We start from the raw sequence: 18,862 nt of genomic DNA on the forward strand, positions 1-18,862 counted from the left end.
AAAGCACGTGAATATTCTGGGCACATTTATATCCCAGGCTACAGGCGATCTATGGATGCTACTTAGGCACAACCATGAGGGCAGTCCCTGCATAGACCCTGGGAGCACATTGCCCATATCCAGATGGTTTTATGTAGGAGCAATCATAGGGCCAGTTGGCTGGTAGCACTATTTGATGTTGATACTGGAGGGCAAGTATCGTTGGGATGTTGCTTCCAGAGAGCCCATTGCCTTTAAAGGGCTTCCCTGGTGATTCAGAGGGTAAAGAACCCGCCTGCAATGTGGGAGACGTACGTTTGATCCCTGGGCCGGGAGGATTCGCTGGAGAAGGGAATGGCTGCCCAATCCGGTATTCTTGTCTGGAGAATCCCGTGGACAGAGGAGCCTGGTGGGCTACGGTCCTTAAGGTCGCAAAAGAGTCAGACACGACTGAGTGACTAACAGTACACTACTAAGTTTGGATTACTTGGCATTTAATAAATTTGGTTGTCAGAGGCTTTATACTTCACGTGCCTCTTTAAAGGCTATTGCTTTTTCATTTTCGATACCTGGCACCGGGTTGGAGTTCTCCTACTACTGCGTCAGGGGCCTTGGCTCTTCATGGCCTCCCCTTCACCTCAAGCATCTCCTCTGACCTTTTGTAGTATTTCTTCAGGGACTTCTGGTTGAAGTTTGACTCTCCATTGTCATAGCACAGCTTGGAGGGTGCAGACGTGACCTAGGAGTACTTGAGCATCTACTTCTTCTGGTGAGAAAGTCACCTGGGCATTTAACTTTGTTAGATCTTCCCCCGGTAAGGGAATAGGGCATTCAGGCCGATTCAGAAAGCTGTGCCCTACATATGCTCCCTGCCCCCATCTGAGATAGAAAATGGAGAGTGTATATGTATGAATGCGCTGGGTTGACCTTGGTCATCTAGCGCTTTGGGAACTTGTTTCATTTGATACTGCCCTGCCTGAGGGCAATTTAAAAGATGCTAATTTTAAATATGTTTAAATTTAAATTAAACATTTACAGTATAATAAACCATCTACTCTTTTAAGCAATAGTTTTTTGATCCCTGTTTTACACATGAGAAACCAGAGGCACAGAGGTCATTAACATTCCCCAACGCCCTCAACTTAGTAAGTGGCTAGAATGGGATTTGAACCCAGGCCATCTGTGTGGAAGAATCCACGACACCAAACTTTTTCTCCAAAACAGGAGAGTAAGAGGGATCTTCAGGCTTCCCCGGTGGCTCAGGGGTAAAGAATCCGCCTGCCGAAGCAGGAAACCTGGGTTTGATCCCTGATCCTGGAAGATCCCACATTTCACAGAGCACCTCAGCCTGCACGTTACAACTACTGAACCCGTGCTCTAGAGCCGGGGAACCGCAGCTGCTGAGCCCACGTGCCCCATCTCCTGAAGTCCAAGCGCCTCGAGTCCATGGTGTGCAATAGGCGAAGCCACCACAATAAGAAACCCACATCCCGCAACGAGAGCAAAGCCTGTGCAGTAACGAAGCCCTCCAGGGACAGTGGAGCCTGGCGGGCCACCGTCTATGGGGTCGCACAGAGTCGGACACGACTGACGTGACTTAGCAGCAGCAGCAGCACAACCCAAAAGTCAATTTCTAGTTATGAAGATGAACAGCTACTCACCTGGTGCTTGCTTCTTCTATCTAGAGGAGAACAGTTAATTGACGTATGTAGGATCTGAGACATCGGCAGAGAGAGGAAAATGAAAGTGTTAGTCGCTCAGTCGTGTCCGACCCTTTGCGACCCCATGGACTGTAGCCCACTAGGCTACTCTGTTCATGGAATTTTCCAGGCAAGAACACTGGAGTGGGTGGACATTTCCTTCTGCCAGGGATCTCCCCGACCCAGGGATTAAACCCGGGTCTCGTGCATTGCAGGCAGATTCTTTACCGTCTGAGCCACCAGGGAATGCCCGTCAGAGAGGAGAGATCCTCAATGTGAGCAGAGAAAGAAACAGAGTGAAAAGACCCTGGTTGTCGAAGAGCAATGGAACGAGCACATCTTCTGGAAGTTTAACTGAAGAGACTTAATCCTCATTAAAAAAAAATATTCCAGTGCAGTCATGGCGAAATGGGATAGTTAATTCCTTTGTAGCCAAGCTTGTTTCTTTATTTGTTAATATTCATCGTAGGTAGTCTGCGAAACCCTAGACTGTAGCCCGCCGGAGTCCTCTGTCCATGGAACTCTCCAGGCAAGAATACTGGAGTGGGTTGCCATTCCCTTCTCCAGGGAATCTTCCCAACCCAGGGATCGAACCCAGCTCTTCCACATTGCGGGCAGATTCTATACCGTCTGAGCTACAGGGAGGAGCCCTGTACAAATATTCAAATGTTACAAATATTTGAATATTATTTGTAAATATTCAGAGCAGTTTGCAAACCTTAGGGAGACTCAGATTGACCGTGTGTCCATCTGAGGACCATGTCTTAGACAAGCAAGATCGGTAAAATTTTACCTTTTGCCTTGTTCACAACACCTAGGCACAGAAGAAACATATTTTGAATGTTTTTCTTAGGCAAAGGCAATATTAGGGTTTACGGGTGTCGCGATTTCATTTGGTCAACTACAGTTGACCGAGAGGCCGAAGTTTTAAAGGGGAAGAGGAAAAAAAGTAAGATTTTCTTTTTTTGGCCGTGCTGGGTCTTTGTTGCTGCACGTGGCCTTAGTTCTCCTGAGACATAAGGGATCATAATTCCCGGATCAGAGATCAAACCCATATCTGCTGTGTTGGAAGGCAGCTTCCTAACCATTGGACCACCCTATCATTTTCTTGAAACGTCTTTTTTTTTTAAACTGGAACATTTCTTTCTACATAGTAACAAAAAGATAAAAGAGTTCAGTCTTCTCCCCATTTTGAACGCAGAAACCAGGAGGCCACACTGAGGTCACGAACAGGCTGATTTGAGGCCAGGGGATGTGGGCACAGGTGGGCACAGTCTGTAGTGAGCTTAATGGTCAAGGTGAGGTCAGCACCCCTCTGGCTGTTTCTACATGTTAGTTACCCTGGGCTTGGGCTCTACCATACTCCTAGTCCACTCTCCAGTGAGGTTTTCCACTCCCATGACCACAGCACAACCTATATAGGCTGATGTCTCCCATAGGTCTGTTTCTGAAGCTGATATCCACTCTGAACTCAAGATTCATTTTTCTGGCTACCTGCATGACAGTTCCACTTGGATATCTAGTATGCATCTCAGATTTGACATGACATGCCTTCTCCAACCTTCCATCAAAGCTGTGCCCCTGGCAAAAGGCCCCATATTGATCAAATGGAACCACCATCAACCCAGGATAATTTATTTTCTCCATATCTCACTCATCCTCTCTGATCCATGAAGATACCTTGCTGATGTATCTAAATCCATCTGCAGTGTGTCTACATCTCTTCATTTCTTCATCCTCCACTCCACTTCAACAACCATTGTCTTTCCCCTGTACCAGCTGTGACACCTACTAACTGGCCTCCCGGCTTCAAACCCCGCCCCCACCCCCACCCCCACCCCCCCGGCATTCCTCAATGCAGCCAGTACCATTGATTTCATATCCAGGGGGATTCATTTTACTTTATATTCAATATCACAAATTGACCTTCATTCATGAGCTTATATTTTTCAAACTAGTAGGGTTATATAGAATCGCCCTCAATACGATTGAAGTAAATTTTGAGTGGTACCATGTTACATTATTGCAGGGTGGCACAGTTCAAGTAAAAAAATCACAGGTGGATGTTTTGAAAGGGCAGCATCCATGCTCAACAGTGGTGACCACAGGAAGTGTGTCTCTAGGAAAGCCAGCCCTGTTACACTAGATTGTCACTGCAATCCAGGGGGAGATTCTCAGAAAGGAACTCTGCTGTCAGCATCCAGGGCCCGCATCTTGCTACCCAGAAGTCCGCTTCAAAAAAATAGACCTCCTTTTTCAGTCCCTTCCCAATCCCATTCCCTTCACTATTTCTGGAGATCAACCCCAGTCATGATTTTCAGGCCATATTTTTATAGCTCCTCTATTCACAGGCACCCACATTCACCAGGGCTTGGGCTCACCCACGGCCACCCCATATCCACACTGTTTATTAGGGGAAGGTACCTTTTGTCTTGTTCAGGGTCCCATGGATCCCCTTCTTCCTTCCCTCTGTGGAGATCTGAGCTGCCTGTTGACAGGGCATTGGTAGCTGGAGAGCCTCCTGGATACCTGTTTTAAAACTTGAAAGGTTAAGGGTTTGCACGCATGCATCAACGCGAGACCTTTATTTCCTTAGGAAACAATTACTTTACTGGAAGAACTGGCAACGCTGAAAGCAGGAAAACTTAAGTGAACTTTTTCTGCAAGGGCAATCCTGCGGTCTGCATGGCGGGCAGGGTGACCTTGGGCAGTCACCCAGGACTCGGGGGGAAAAGGCCAGTCCAGGCTCAGTCCTTCTGGTCGCCGTCACCCAGGGTGAGCTTGTCAAAGAAGTACTCTGCCAGGGCACCTTCCGGGGACCCCATGTTGCTCAGGATGCTGACATAGTCCACCAGCTCCTTGATGAACCTGACCTGCTGGTCCAGGTAGCCGGTCCCCAGGAAGTGGCACAGGTGGGCGTCGCTGCTGTCGGTGGCCAGCTGGTGCAGGTTGAGCAGGCTCTGGTTGACGCACTTCTCCAGGTGCAGGACGTCCTGTATGGCCTGGAGGCCGCTCTCCCACTGTCGGGTCTTGGGCTTTGTGCAGTTGAGGAAGCAGATGCGGCCCCCACGCTGGTTCTGCAGGAACATCAGGCTCTCGGTTGTCTTGCCGTGCTCGTGGCAACGGAGCAGAAAGAAGTGGGAGAAATACTTCAAGACCCCCTCATCACGGTCGAGGTAGGAGGCCACGGCCAGGCACTGAAAGGAGGCGTGGAACTCCAGGGCGGCGTGGCTGTTGACCGCGGCCTCACACTCCGGGCGCACCCGCGAGGGCGGTGTGGGCAGCATAGCGGGCGACTGCATGGCCGAGATAATGGCGGCTTGGATGATACGTGTGTGGGGCTGGCATCGGCGGGGGCGCGGGCGCCGGCGCCGACACCCGCAGCCTCCTCGGAACCTTCCCATGGTGGACGATACGGGCGACCGGAGGTCCGGGGCAGACGGCAGCTGGCTGGGTGCGGGCTCTGGAATGACCCGGTAGTGGCGTCTGGTGGGCGGGGTCAGTGCCTGGGCTTGAGATTGGTTAAGGAAGAGGTCAGGTGGGTGGGCAGGGCGAGACCACTGTCTATGAAAGCCAGGGTGAGGCACAGCCGCTTTGAGCTGAGGACTTCGCATCTACTAAGTTTTTAGTTTTGCCCTAATGCTTTTTTTCCCAAGGACTTTGTCTTATTCTCTAATTGTTCCCTTTTATAGCACCCTGTTGCCATTTTATAAACCCACTGTCGTCTTCACAATTCTGATAATATGAATTTGGATATTTTGGTAATGTTCTCTTCTGCTTCCTGCAGCATATTTGTTTTTTTCTCCAGAAACAGTTCCGTTCATTCATCATGATCTCTTTCACCTCCGTCAAATATCTGGTAAACAATTGTCCATTCATATTTGGGAGTTAAGCACCCAGGTTCGATCCCTGCGTCTGGAAGTTCCTCTGGAGAAGGGAGTGGCTATCTACTCCAGTCTTCTGGCCTGGAGAATCCCACGGACAGAGGACCCCGGAGGGCTACAGTCAGTGTTGTCGCACAGAGTCCGACACGACCGAACGACTAACACTTCCACGTTTTTCATTGTGATTTCACCGCCCCCCTCCCCTGCCTTGTGGTTCTTACTGTGACTGTAAGCGGTGCCTCAGTAACAACTCTTAGGGAAATTTGAAAAGAAAACACGGCTTCTTACTTACTCACAGGTCCTGGAGGATGCCCGGCATGCATCGGGCTGCACAGCCAGGTCTTGGGTAGAGGGTGAGTATAGGTGCAGCCTGGGTCGCTTTCATTGGGGTCTAGGATGGGATGCCTGGCGTGTCACAGATTTAGTCTTTCTTGGTGAACTTAAAACATGAGTGTGCCTTAAAGCGTCAGAAGGGAAAAACAAGTGGTCAGATGGTCAGTTATCCTAGTCAACCGGTGGTCTCTAAAACAAAGGAAACTTCTGTGATGGAGAAGCCTGGCTTTGGTCTAGTCTGTTAGCTGGCACGATGTTTATTTAAGACAGCTGTCTGTGACGTGGATGCCTAAGCCGTCCACAGCTTAAGATCAGGCACTTACGTTACGATAAAAAAAAAAAAAAATTAAAAAACCAACTCAGGGGACTTCCTGGTAGTCCAGTGGCTACACCTCCAAGCTCCCAGTGCAGGGGGCCTGGGTTCAATCCCTGGTTGGGGAACTAGATCCCACACACTGCAGCTAAGACCCAGTGCAGGCAAACAAAACAAAACAACTATGGTGCTTAGAGTACAGTCCAGCCTGTGATGCTGAGACAGCAGAGTTAGGAGATGAGGATATGAACGGCCTTCAGGATTTGCAGGCAGGGGAGCTGTCTGTTTTTGGGTGCACCTTCTGGCCTGAGAACTGAGTGACAGTCTGACGGGCCTCTTGGTCCAGGGTTGGCTCAGCCAGCAAGCACCCAGCAAGTTCCGCCAGATAACATCGTAGCGGCTCGTCCTCTGGTGCCATCAGGCGGTGCACTTGGTCCATTGTTTCTGGAACGTCTCAGTCCCCATTGCAGTGTTCCACCGTGTGAACTGGGGAGCAAGCCATCTGGGTGAGCAGCTACATCTCCAACACGGTACCATGGCCCTGGGGTGTCATGTCCCGGGGATGAGGCATAGGCGTCTCCGGTGGTGAACTCCTGGCCTAGGACGGTGTCGCCTGGGATGGTATCGTCTCCAGCGATGAGTCTGTCTCAGTCACGAGTGACGTCCTCTGGAGTGGAGGCCACCCAGGTGTGGGAACCCATGTGGATATACGGTATTGGTCATTGGCTGGGCATAGGCTAGCCTGACATAGAGGGCTGCAGGGCATCGCTGATGCCTGCTGCTTGTGGAACAAATTGTTGAGAGCTCTCTGGGGTCGTCAAGGGCATCTTTAGCAGTACAATGAGTGGCTTTCCTTTGCTTCCCAGGTGAGCTCATCCAAAGCACGTGAATATTCTGGGCACATTTATATCCCAGGCTACAGGCGATCTATGGATGCTACTTAGGCACAACCATGAGGGCAGTCCCTGCATAGACCCTGGGAGCACATTGCCCATATCCAGATGGTTTTATGTAGGAGCAATCATAGGGCCAGTTGGCTGGTAGCACTATTTGATGTTGATACTGGAGGGCAAGTATCGTTGGGATGTTGCTTCCAGAGAGCCCATTGCCTTTAAAGGGCTTCCCTGGTGATTCAGAGGGTAAAGAACCCGCCTGCAATGTGGGAGACGTACGTTTGATCCCTGGGCCGGGAGGATTCGCTGGAGAAGGGAATGGCTGCCCAATCCGGTATTCTTGTCTGGAGAATCCCGTGGACAGAGGAGCCTGGTGGGCTACGGTCCTTAAGGTCGCAAAAGAGTCAGACACGACTGAGTGACTAACAGTACACTACTAAGTTTGGATTACTTGGCATTTAATAAATTTGGTTGTCAGAGGCTTTATACTTCACGTGCCTCTTTAAAGGCTATTGCTTTTTCATTTTCGATACCTGGCACCGGGTTGGAGTTCTCCTACTACTGCGTCAGGGGCCTTGGCTCTTCATGGCCTCCCCTTCACCTCAAGCATCTCCTCTGACCTTTTGTAGTATTTCTTCAGGGACTTCTGGTTGAAGTTTGACTCTCCATTGTCATAGCACAGCTTGGAGGGTGCAGACGTGACCTAGGAGTACTTGAGCATCTACTTCTTCTGGTGAGAAAGTCACCTGGGCATTTAACTTTGTTAGATCTTCCCCCGGTAAGGGAATAGGGCATTCAGGCCGATTCAGAAAGCTGTGCCCTACATATGCTCCCTGCCCCCATCTGAGATAGAAAATGGAGAGTGTATATGTATGAATGCGCTGGGTTGACCTTGGTCATCTAGCGCTTTGGGAACTTGTTTCATTTGATACTGCCCTGCCTGAGGGCAATTTAAAAGATGCTAATTTTAAATATGTTTAAATTTAAATTAAACATTTACAGTATAATAAACCATCTACTCTTTTAAGCAATAGTTTTTTGATCCCTGTTTTACACATGAGAAACCAGAGGCACAGAGGTCATTAACATTCCCCAACGCCCTCAACTTAGTAAGTGGCTAGAATGGGATTTGAACCCAGGCCATCTGTGTGGAAGAATCCACGACACCAAACTTTTTCTCCAAAACAGGAGAGTAAGAGGGATCTTCAGGCTTCCCCGGTGGCTCAGGGGTAAAGAATCCGCCTGCCGAAGCAGGAAACCTGGGTTTGATCCCTGATCCTGGAAGATCCCACATTTCACAGAGCACCTCAGCCTGCACGTTACAACTACTGAACCCGTGCTCTAGAGCCGGGGAACCGCAGCTGCTGAGCCCACGTGCCCCATCTCCTGAAGTCCAAGCGCCTCGAGTCCATGGTGTGCAATAGGCGAAGCCACCACAATAAGAAACCCACATCCCGCAACGAGAGCAAAGCCTGTGCAGTAACGAAGCCCTCCAGGGACAGTGGAGCCTGGCGGGCCACCGTCTATGGGGTCGCACAGAGTCGGACACGACTGACGTGACTTAGCAGCAGCAGCAGCACAACCCAAAAGTCAATTTCTAGTTATGAAGATGAACAGCTACTCACCTGGTGCTTGCTTCTTCTATCTTGAGGAGAACAGTTAATTGACGTATGTAGGATCTGAGACATCGGCAGAGAGAGGAAAATGAAAGTGTTAGTCGCTCAGTCGTGTCCGACCCTTTGCGACCCCATGGACTGTAGCCCACTAGGCTACTCTGTTCATGGAATTTTCCAGGCAAGAACACTGGAGTGGGTGGACATTTCCTTCTGCCAGGGATCTCCCCGACCCAGGGATTAAACCCGGGTCTCGTGCATTGCAGGCAGATTCTTTACCGTCTGAGCCACCAGGGAATGCCCGTCAGAGAGGAGAGATCCTCAATGTGAGCAGAGAAAGAAACAGAGTGAAAAGACCCTGGTTGTCGAAGAGCAATGGAACGAGCACATCTTCTGGAAGTTTAACTGAAGAGACTTAATCCTCATTTAAAAAAAATATTCCAGTGCAGTCATGGCGAAATGGGATAGTTAATTCCTTTGTAGCCAAGCTTGTTTCTTTATTTGTTAATATTCATCGTAGGTAGTCTGCGAAACCCTAGACTGTAGCCCGCCAGAGTCCTCTGTCCATGGAACTCTCCAGGCAAGAATACTGGAGTGGGTTGCCATTCCCTTCTCCAGGGAATCTTCCCAACCCAGGGATCGAACCCAGCTCTTCCACATTGCGGGCAGATTCTATACCGTCTGAGCTACAGGGAGGAGCCCTGTACAAATATTCAAATGTTACAAATATTTGAATATTATTTGTAAATATTCAGAGCAGTTTGCAAACCTTAGGGAGACTCAGATTGACCGTGTGTCCATCTGAGGACCATGTCTTAGACAAGCAAGATCGGTAAAATTTTACCTTTTGCCTTGTTCACAACACCTAGGCACAGAAGAAACATATTTTGAATGTTTTTCTTAGGCAAAGGCAATATTAGGGTTTACGGGTGTCGTGATTTCATTTGGTCAACTACAGTTGACCGAGAGGCCGAAGTTTTAAAGGGGAAGAGGAAAAAAAGTAAGATTTTCTTTTTTTGGCCGTGCTGGGTCTTTGTTGCTGCACGTGGCCTTAGTTCTCCTGAGACATAAGGGATCATAATTCCCGGATCAGAGATCAAACCCATATCTGCTGTGTTGGAAGGCAGCTTCCTAACCATTGGACCACCCTATCATTTTCTTGAAACGTCTTTTTTTTTTAAACTGGAACATTTCTTTCTACATAGTAACAAAAAGATAAAAGAGTTCAGTCTTCTCCCCATTTTGAACGCAGAAACCAGGAGGCCACACTGAGGTCACGAACAGGCTGATTTGAGGCCAGGGGATGTGGGCACAGGTGGGCACAGTCTGTAGTGAGCTTAATGGTCAAGGTGAGGTCAGCACCCCTCTGGCTGTTTCTACATGTTAGTTACCCTGGGCTTGGGCTCTACCATACTCCTAGTCCACTCTCCAGTGAGGTTTTCCACTCCCATGACCACAGCACAACCTATATAGGCTGATGTCTCCCATAGGTCTGTTTCTGAAGCTGATATCCACTCTGAACTCAAGATTCATTTTTCTGGCTACCTGCATGACAGTTCCACTTGGATATCTAGTATGCATCTCAGATTTGACATGACATGCCTTCTCCAACCTTCCATCAAAGCTGTGCCCCTGGCAAAAGGCCCCATATTGATCAAATGGAACCACCATCAACCCAGGATAATTTATTTTCTCCATATCTCACTCATCCTCTCTGATCCATGAAGATACCTTGCTGATGTATCTAAATCCATCTGCAGTGTGTCTACATCTCTTCATTTCTTCATCCTCCACTCCACTTCAACAACCATTGTCTTTCCCCTGTACCAGCTGTGACACCTACTAACTGGCCTCCCGGCTTCAAACCCCGCCCCCACCCCCACCCCCACCCCCCCCGGCATTCCTCAATGCAGCCAGTACCATTGATTTCATATCCAGGGGGATTCATTTTACTTTATATTCAATATCACAAATTGACCTTCATTCATGAGCTTATATTTTTCAACCTAGTAGGGTTATATAGAATCGCCCTCAATACGATTGAGGTAAATTTTGAGTGGTACCATGTTACATTATTGCAGGGTGGCACAGTTCAAGTAAAAAAATCACAGGTGGATGTTTTGAAAGGGCAGCATCCATGCTCAACAGTGGTGACCACAGGAAGTGTGTCTCTAGGAAAGCCAGCCCTGCTACACTAGATTGTCACTGCAATCCAGGGGGAGATTCTCAGAAAGGAACTCTGCTGTCAGCATCCAGGGCCCGCATCTTGCTACCCAGAGGTCCGCTTCAAAAAAATAGACCTCCTTTTTCAGTCCCTTCCCAATCCCATTCCCTTCCCTATTTCTGGAGATCAACCCCAATCATGATTTTCAGGCCATATTTTTGTAGCTCATGTATTCACCAGCACCCACATTCACCAGGGCCTCACCTCACCCACGCCCACCCCATATCCACATTGTTCATTAGGGGAAGGTACCTTTTGTATTGTTCAGGGTCCCATGGATCCCCTTCTTGCTTCCTTCTGTGGAGATCCTGAGTTGCCTGTGGACAGGGCTTTGGTAGCTCGAGAAACTCCTGGATACCTGTTTCAAAACTTTAAAGTTTAACATTATGCACACATGAATCAACAAGAGACCTTTATTTCTTTAGGAAGCAATTACTTTGTTGGAAGAACTGGCAACACTGAAAGAAGGAAAACTTAAGTGAACTTTTTCTGCTAGGGCAATACTGCGGTCTGCAAGGCAGGCAGGGTGACCTTGGGCAGTCACACAGGACTTGGTGGAAAAGTCCAGTCCAGGCTCAGTCCTTCTGGTCGCCATCACCCAGGGTGAGCTTGTCAAAGAAGTACTCTGCCAGGGTACCTTCCGGGGACCCTGTGTTTCTCAGGATGCTGACACAGTCCCCCAGCTCCTTGATGAACTTGACCTGCTCATCCAGGTAGCTGGTCCCCAGGAAGTGGCACAGGTGGGCGTCACTGCTGTCGGTGGCCAGCTGGTACAGGTCGAGCAGGCTCTGGTTGACGCACTTCTCCAGGTGCAGGATGTCCTGTATGGCCTGGATTCCGCTCTCCCACTGTCGGGTCTTGGGCTTTGTGCAGTTGAGGAAGCAGATGCGGCCCCCACGCTGGTTCTGCAGGAATATCAGGCTCTCGGTTGTCTTGCCGTGCTCATGGGAACGGAGCAGGAAGAAGTAGGAGAAGTGCTTCAAGGCCACATCAACATGGTTGAGGTAGGAGGCCACGGCCAGGCACTGGAAGGAGGCGTGGAACTCCAGGGCGGCGTGGCTGTTGACCGCGGCCTCACACTCCGGGCGCACCTGCGAGGGCGGTGTGGGCAGCATGGCAGGCGACTGCGTGGCCAAGATAATGGCGGCTTGGACGATACGTGTATGGAGCTGGCATCGCCTGCGGCGCCGGCGAGGGCCCCCATGGCCTCCTCGGAACCTTCCCATGGTGGACGATGAAGGCTGCCGGTGGCGGGCTCCGGGCTAGATGGCAGTTGGCTGGGTGTGGCTCTGGGATGGATGGGTGATGTTGTCTGGTGGGCGGGGTCAGTGCCTGGGCTTGAGATTGGTTAAGGAGGAGGTCACGTGGGTGGGCGGGAACCATGGGTGGGATCTGTGGGCAGGGCGAGACCACTGTCTATCAAAGCCAGGGTGAGGAACATCCGCTTTGAGCTGAGGACTTCGCATCTACTAAGTTTTTAATTTCGTCATAATACTTTTTTCCCCAGGACTTTCTCTTATTCTCTAATTGTTACCTTTTTTAGCACCGTGTTCCCATTCTATAAACCCACTGTCATCTTTACAGTTCTGAGAATATGAATTTGGATATTTTGGTAATGTTCTCTTCTGCTTCCTCTAGTATATTTGTTTTTTTTCTCCAGAAATAATTCTGTTTATTCATCATGATCTCTTTCACTTCTGTCAAATATCTAGTAAACTTCTGTCCATCCATATTTGGGAGTTAACGACCCAGGTTCGATCCCTGCATCTGGAAGTTCCTCTGGGGAAGAGTGTGGCTACCTACTCCAGTATTCTGGCCTGGAGAATCCCATGGTCAGGGGATCTTGGTGGGCTATAGTCAGTGGGGTCGCACAGAGTCTGACACGACTGAGCAACTAACACTTACACATTTTTTCCTTGTGATTTCACCGCCCCCCTCCCCCACCTTGTGGTTCTTATGATTGTAAGCGGTGCCTCAGTAACAACTCTTAGGGAACTTTGAAAAGAAAACATGGCTTATTACTCACAGGTCCTGGAGGATGCCCGGCATGCATCAGGCTGCACAGCCAGGTCTTGGGTAGAAAATGAGTACACGTGCAGCCTGGGTCGCTTTTATTGGGGTCTAGGATGGGATGCCTAGCGTGTCAGAGATTTAGTCTTTCTTGGTGAACTTAAAACATGAGCGTGAATTAAAGTGTCAGAAGGGAAAAACAAGTGGTCAGATGGTCAGTTATCCTAGTCAACCAGTGATCTCTAAAACAAAGGAAACTTCTGTGATGGGGAAGCCTGGCTTTCATCTAGTCTGGTAGCTGGCACTGTCTTTATTTAAGACAGCTGTCTGTGATGTGGATGCCTTGGCAATCCACAGCTTATGATCAGGCACTTACGTTAAAATAAAAAAAAAAAATTCAGAACTAACAAACAACTCAGGGGACTTCCCTGGGAGTCCAGTGGCTACAACTCCAAGCGCCCAATGCAGGGGGCCTGGGTTCAATCCCTGGTTGGGGAACTAGATCCCACACACTGCAGCTAAGACCCAGTGCAGGCAAACAGAGCAAAACAACTATGGTGCTTAGAGTACAGTCCAGCCTGTGATGCTGAGACAGCAGTGTTAGTAGGTGAGGATATGAACAGCCTTCAGGATTTGCAGGCAGGGGAGCTGTCTGTTTTTGGGTGCACCTTCTGGCCTGAGAACTGAGTGACAGTCGGACGGGCCTCTTGGTCCAGGGTTGGCTCAGCCAGCAAGCACCCAGCAAGTTCCGCCAGATAACATCGTAGCGGCTCGTCCTCTGGTGCCATCAGGCGGTGCACTTGGTCCATTGTTTCTGGAACATCTCAGTCCCCATTGCAGTGTTCCACCGTGTGAACTGGGGAGCAAGCCATCTGGGTGAGCAGCTACATCTCCAACATCGTACCATGGCCCTGGGGTGTCATCTCCAGTGTATGAGGCATAGGCGTTTCTGGTGGTGAACTCCTGGCTTGGGACGATGTCGCCTGGGATGGTGTCATCTCCAGCGATGAGTCTGTCTCACTCACGAGTGAGGTCCTTTGGAGTGGAGGCCACCCAGGGGTGGGAACCCATGTGGATATGCAGTATTGGTCATTGGCTGGGCATAGGCTAGCCTGATATAATGTAGAGGCTACCTTGAGGACTGCAGGGCATATCTGACGCCTGCTGCTTGTGGACCAAATTGTTGAGAGTTCTCTGGGTTCATCAAGGGCATCTTTAGCAGTGGAATGAGTCGCTGTCCTTTGCTTTCCAGAAGAGCTCATCCAAAGCACATGAATATTCTGGGCACGTTTATATCCCAGGCTACAGGTGATTTTATGGATGCTACTTAGGCACAACCATGAGGGCAGTCCCTGCACAGATCCTGGGAGCACATTCCCCATATCCAGATGGGTTTTATGTAGGAGCGATCATAGGGCCAGAGAAGGCAATGGCACCCCGTTCCAGTACTCTTGCCTGGAAAATCCCTTGGACGTAGCAGCCTGGTAGGCTGCAGTCCTTGTGTTCGCTAAGAGTTGGGTGCAACAGAGCGACTTCACTTTCACTTTTCACTTTCATGCATTGGAGAAGCAAATGGCAACCCACTCCAGTGTTCTTGCCTGGAGAATCCGAGGGACGGGGCAGCCTGGTGGGCTGCCGTCTATGGGATATCACAGAGTCAGACACGACTGAAGCGACTTTGCAGCAGCAGCAGCAGATCTTAGGGCCAGTTGGCTTGAGCACTATTTGATGTTGATACTGGAGGGCAAGTAACGTTGGGATGTTGCTTCCAGAGAGCCCGTTGCCTTTAAAGGGTTTCTCTGGTGATTCAGAGGGTGAAGAACCTGCCTGCAACGTGGAGACATGGGTTTGATCGCTGGGCCGGGAGGATTCCCCGAACAAGGGAAAGGTTATCCAATCCAGTATTCTTGTCTGGAGAATCCCAAGGACAGAGCAGCCTAGCGAGCTACAGTCCATAAGGTTGCAAAGAGTCAGACACGCCTGAGTGACTAATACTACACTACTAAGTTTGGATTACTTGGCATTTAATAAAGGTGGTTGTCAGAGGCTTTATACTTCACATGCCTCTTTAAAGGCTATTGCATTTTCAGTTTTGACACTTGGCTCTGGTCTGGAGTTTTCCTACCACGCGTCAGCGATCTTGGCTCTTCCTGGCCTCCCCTCAACTCAAGCATCCACTCTGACCTTTTGTAGAATTTCTTCAGGGACTGCTGGCTGAAGTTTGTCTCTCCATTGTCATAGCACAGCTTGGAGAGTGCAGGCTTGGACCATGTGTCGTTGATAAGACAAGCAAGATCTGTAAAATTTTACCTTTTGCCTTATTAACCACACCTAGGCCCAGAAGAAACATATTTTGAGTGTTTTTGTTAGGCAAAGGCAATATTAGGGTTTACAGGTGTAGAGATTTCATCTGATCCAATAGATTTGACCGAGAGGCTGAATTTTTAAAGGGGAAGAGGAAATAAAGTAAGATTTTCTTTTTTTGGCCGTGCTGGGTCTTTGTTGCTGCACGTGGCCTTAGTTCTCCTAAGACACATGGGATCATAATTCCCCGATCAGCGATCGAACCCGTATCCCCTGTGTTGGAAGGCAGCTTCTTGACCACTGAACCACCAAGGAAGGTCCTATCATTTTCTTAAGAAATTTTTTTTAAACTGGAAAATTTCTTTCTGCATAGTCACAAAAAGATAAAAAAGTTCAGCCTTCTCCCCATTCTGAAAGCAGAAAGGAGGAGGCCATACTGAGGTCACGAACGGGCTGATTTGGGGCCACAGGGTGTGGGAACAGGTGGGTACAGTCTGTAGTCAGCTAATGGTCAAGGTGAGGTCAGCACCCCTCTGGCTGTTTCTACATGTTAGTTACCCTGGGCTTCGGCTCTGCCATACTCCTAGTCCACTCTCCAGTGAGGTTTTCCACTCCCATGACCACAGCACAATCTATATAGGCTGATGTCTCCCATAGGTCTGTTTCTCAAGCTGAGATCCACTCTGAACTCAAAATTCATTTTCCTGGCTACCTGCATGGCAGTTCCACTTGGATGTCTAATATGCATCTCAGATTTGACATGACATGCCTTCTCCAAACTTCCATCAAAGCTGTGCCCCTGGCAAAAGGCCCCAAATTGATAAAATGGCACCACCATCAACCCAGGATAAAGTAGATTATTTTCTTATCTCACTCATCCTCTCTGGTGCATGAAGACACCTTCCTGATGTATCTAAATCCATCTGCAGTGTGTCTACACCTCTTCATTTCTTCATCCTCCACTCCAGTTCAACGACCATTGTCTTTCCCCTGTACCAGCTGTGATACCAATTAACTGGTCTCCCAGCTTCAAACCCTCCCCCTCTACATTCCTCAATGCACCGAGTACCATTGATTTCATATTCAGGGGGATTCATTTTACTATATATTCAATATCACAAATTGACCTTCATTCATGAGCTTATATTTTTCAACCTAGTAGGGTTATATAGAATCGCCCTCCATAGAATTGAGGTAAATTTTGAATGGTACCATGGTACATTATTGCAGGATGGCACAGTTCAAGTAAAAAATCACAGGTGGATGTTTTGTAAGGGCAGCATCCATGCTCAACAGTGGTGACCACAGGAAGTGTGTCTCTAGGAAAGCCAGCCCTGCTACACTAGATTGTCACTGCAATCCAGGGGGAGATTCTCAGAAAGGAACTCTGCTGTCAGCATCCAGGGCCCGCATCTTGCTACCCAGAAGTCTGCTTCAAACAAAATGAAGACCTCCTTATTTCAGTCCCTTCCCAGTCCCATTCCCTTCCCTATTTCTGGAGATCAACCCCAATCATGATTTTCAGGCCATATTTTTATAGCTCATGTATTCACCAGCACCCACATTCACCAGGGCCTCACCTCACCCATGCCCATCCCATATCCACATTGTTTATTAGGGGAAGGTACCTTTTGTATTGTTCAGGGTCCCATGGATCTCCTTCTTGCTTCCCTCTGTGGAGATCCTGAGCTGCCTGTGGACAGGGCATTGGTAGCTCGAAAGACTCCTGCATACCTGTTTTAAAACTTGAAAGGTTAAGGGTTTGCATGCATGAATCAACAAGAGACTTTTATTTCTTTAGGAAACAATTACTTTATTGGAAGAACTGGCAACACTGAAAGCAGGAAAACTTAAGTGAACTTTTTCTGCAAGGGCAATCCTGCAGTCTGCATGTCAGGCAGGGTGACCTTGAGCAGTCACCCAGGACTCGTGGGAAAAGTCCAGTCCAGCCTCAGTCCTTCTTGTCGCCATCACCCAGCGTGAGCTTGTCAAAGAAGTAGTCTGCCAGGGTACCTTCCGGGGACCCCATGTTGCTCAGGATGCTGACATAGTCCACCAGCTCCTTGATGAACCTGACCTGCTCGTCCAGGTAGCCGGTCCTCAGGAAGTGGCACAGGTGGGCGTTGCTGCCATCGGTGGCCAGCTGGTGCAGGTCGAGCAGGCTCTGGTTGACACACTTCTCTAGGTACAGGACGTCCTGCATGGCCTGGAGCCAGCTCTCCCACTGTCGGGTCTCCAGCTTTTTGCAGTCAAGGAAGCAGATGCGGCCCCCACGCTGGTTCTGCAGGAACATCAGTTTCTTAGCCCACTCGCTGTGCTCGTGGGAGCAGAGCAGAAAGAAGCTGGAGAAGTGCTTCAAGGCCACGTCATCATGGTCGAGGTTGAAGGCCTCGGCCAGGCACTTGAAGGAGGCGTGGAACTCCAGGGCGGCATGGCTGTTGACCACAGCCTCACACTCGGGGCAGTAGTTCTGGCGTACCTGCGAGGGCGGAGTGGGTAGCAGGGTGGGCGACACGGGTGCGGTGGGCGAGAAGGGGAATGTGAAGCTGTGGAGCCGTTACCGCCAGACTCAGAGAGTTCCCAGGGGTGACAAGGAGGGTGGCCAGGAGCAGGCGTCGTACGTCAGGTCGTAGGCTCTGGAAGGGACCGGAAGTCAAGTCCCTCACCTGGCTTGGGACAAGTGAGAGGAGGTTCTGGTTCCATAATGGGGGTGGGGTGGGAGGGTGGTGCATGTCAGTGGGTGGAGTATGAGTGCAACGTCCCAGGTTCCCCCAAAACCTGGGTGATGCAGGGCAACTGTGCTGAGCTTCTGGACAATATAATATTTTAAAGCATTATTCACGAATATAAGTGCATCCATTTTGCGTTAATCATGTACGTGATTTCTTTGCACAACTTATTTGAATAGGGCTCTAATATGACTTTCATTAAACAGTGCTCACTGGTATCGTAGTTATATTTGCTATCACGAGCTCTATTTGAAGACAGCTCTCCTCAGTGACTTCAACACCCACACTAATGACACTTCTGACAGGTTCTTCATTGGGTTCCTGGACCTCATTAACCCCAGTGATCTCCACTTTTCTGTTTCTGGTGAAGTTCACACTTCTCTGACAGCGGAGCGCCACCTCCAGAGTCTCAGTGAATCTTTGCACCTCTGCAGCTTTCACTCTTTTGGAACTTCATGTTTGCTCCCTTTGTTCTCTCTCGTCTCCTAATCTTTCAGCACAGTCGTGGAAACCCACCCCTTTCACCTAACTTACCAATTTCCTTACTCTTGAGTAAGTGCAAACTTCTCTTTTCCCTGTCAGAAAACAAAAGACTTAGCTGCATTCTTAAAGAAAGCGCTTAACCATGTGGATATATTCATCCCTTCCAGCCTCATTTGTCCTTGTGCTGCCACTCAGCAAGCATTTTTTAACCCCTCAATTATGTTGTGGAATGAGCCACAGTGGTAGGAAATACCATTGATCTCAAATTATGTCTCATTCATTCAGTAAATATTTATTGAATATTTAGTATCCCTACAATTTTACTCCGTAAAATCTTAATAATACTCTTGAATGGATATGTTTGTCCTAAAGGGTGATAATGGTGTTTCTCGGATGT

At 49.1% G+C, this 18,862-nt stretch overlaps 1 long non-coding RNA gene and 1 pseudogene across 1 annotated transcript in view; one reads left to right on the forward strand and one right to left on the reverse strand.

Moving 5' to 3' along the window:
• LOC145536744 (uncharacterized) overlaps positions 1–18,862 on the forward strand; it is a 142,606-nt gene that overhangs the window by 101,330 nt on the left and 22,414 nt on the right. The window lies entirely within an intron of this gene.
• LOC145536495 (ferritin heavy chain pseudogene) lies at positions 17,205–18,113 on the reverse strand (annotated as a pseudogene).

This window comes from Giraffa tippelskirchi, chromosome X, assembly GCF_054371585.1.
Source record: "Giraffa tippelskirchi isolate mGirTip1 chromosome X, T2T-mGirTip1v1.2.pri, whole genome shotgun sequence".
Classification (NCBI taxonomy): Eukaryota; Metazoa; Chordata; class Mammalia; order Artiodactyla; family Giraffidae; genus Giraffa; species Giraffa tippelskirchi.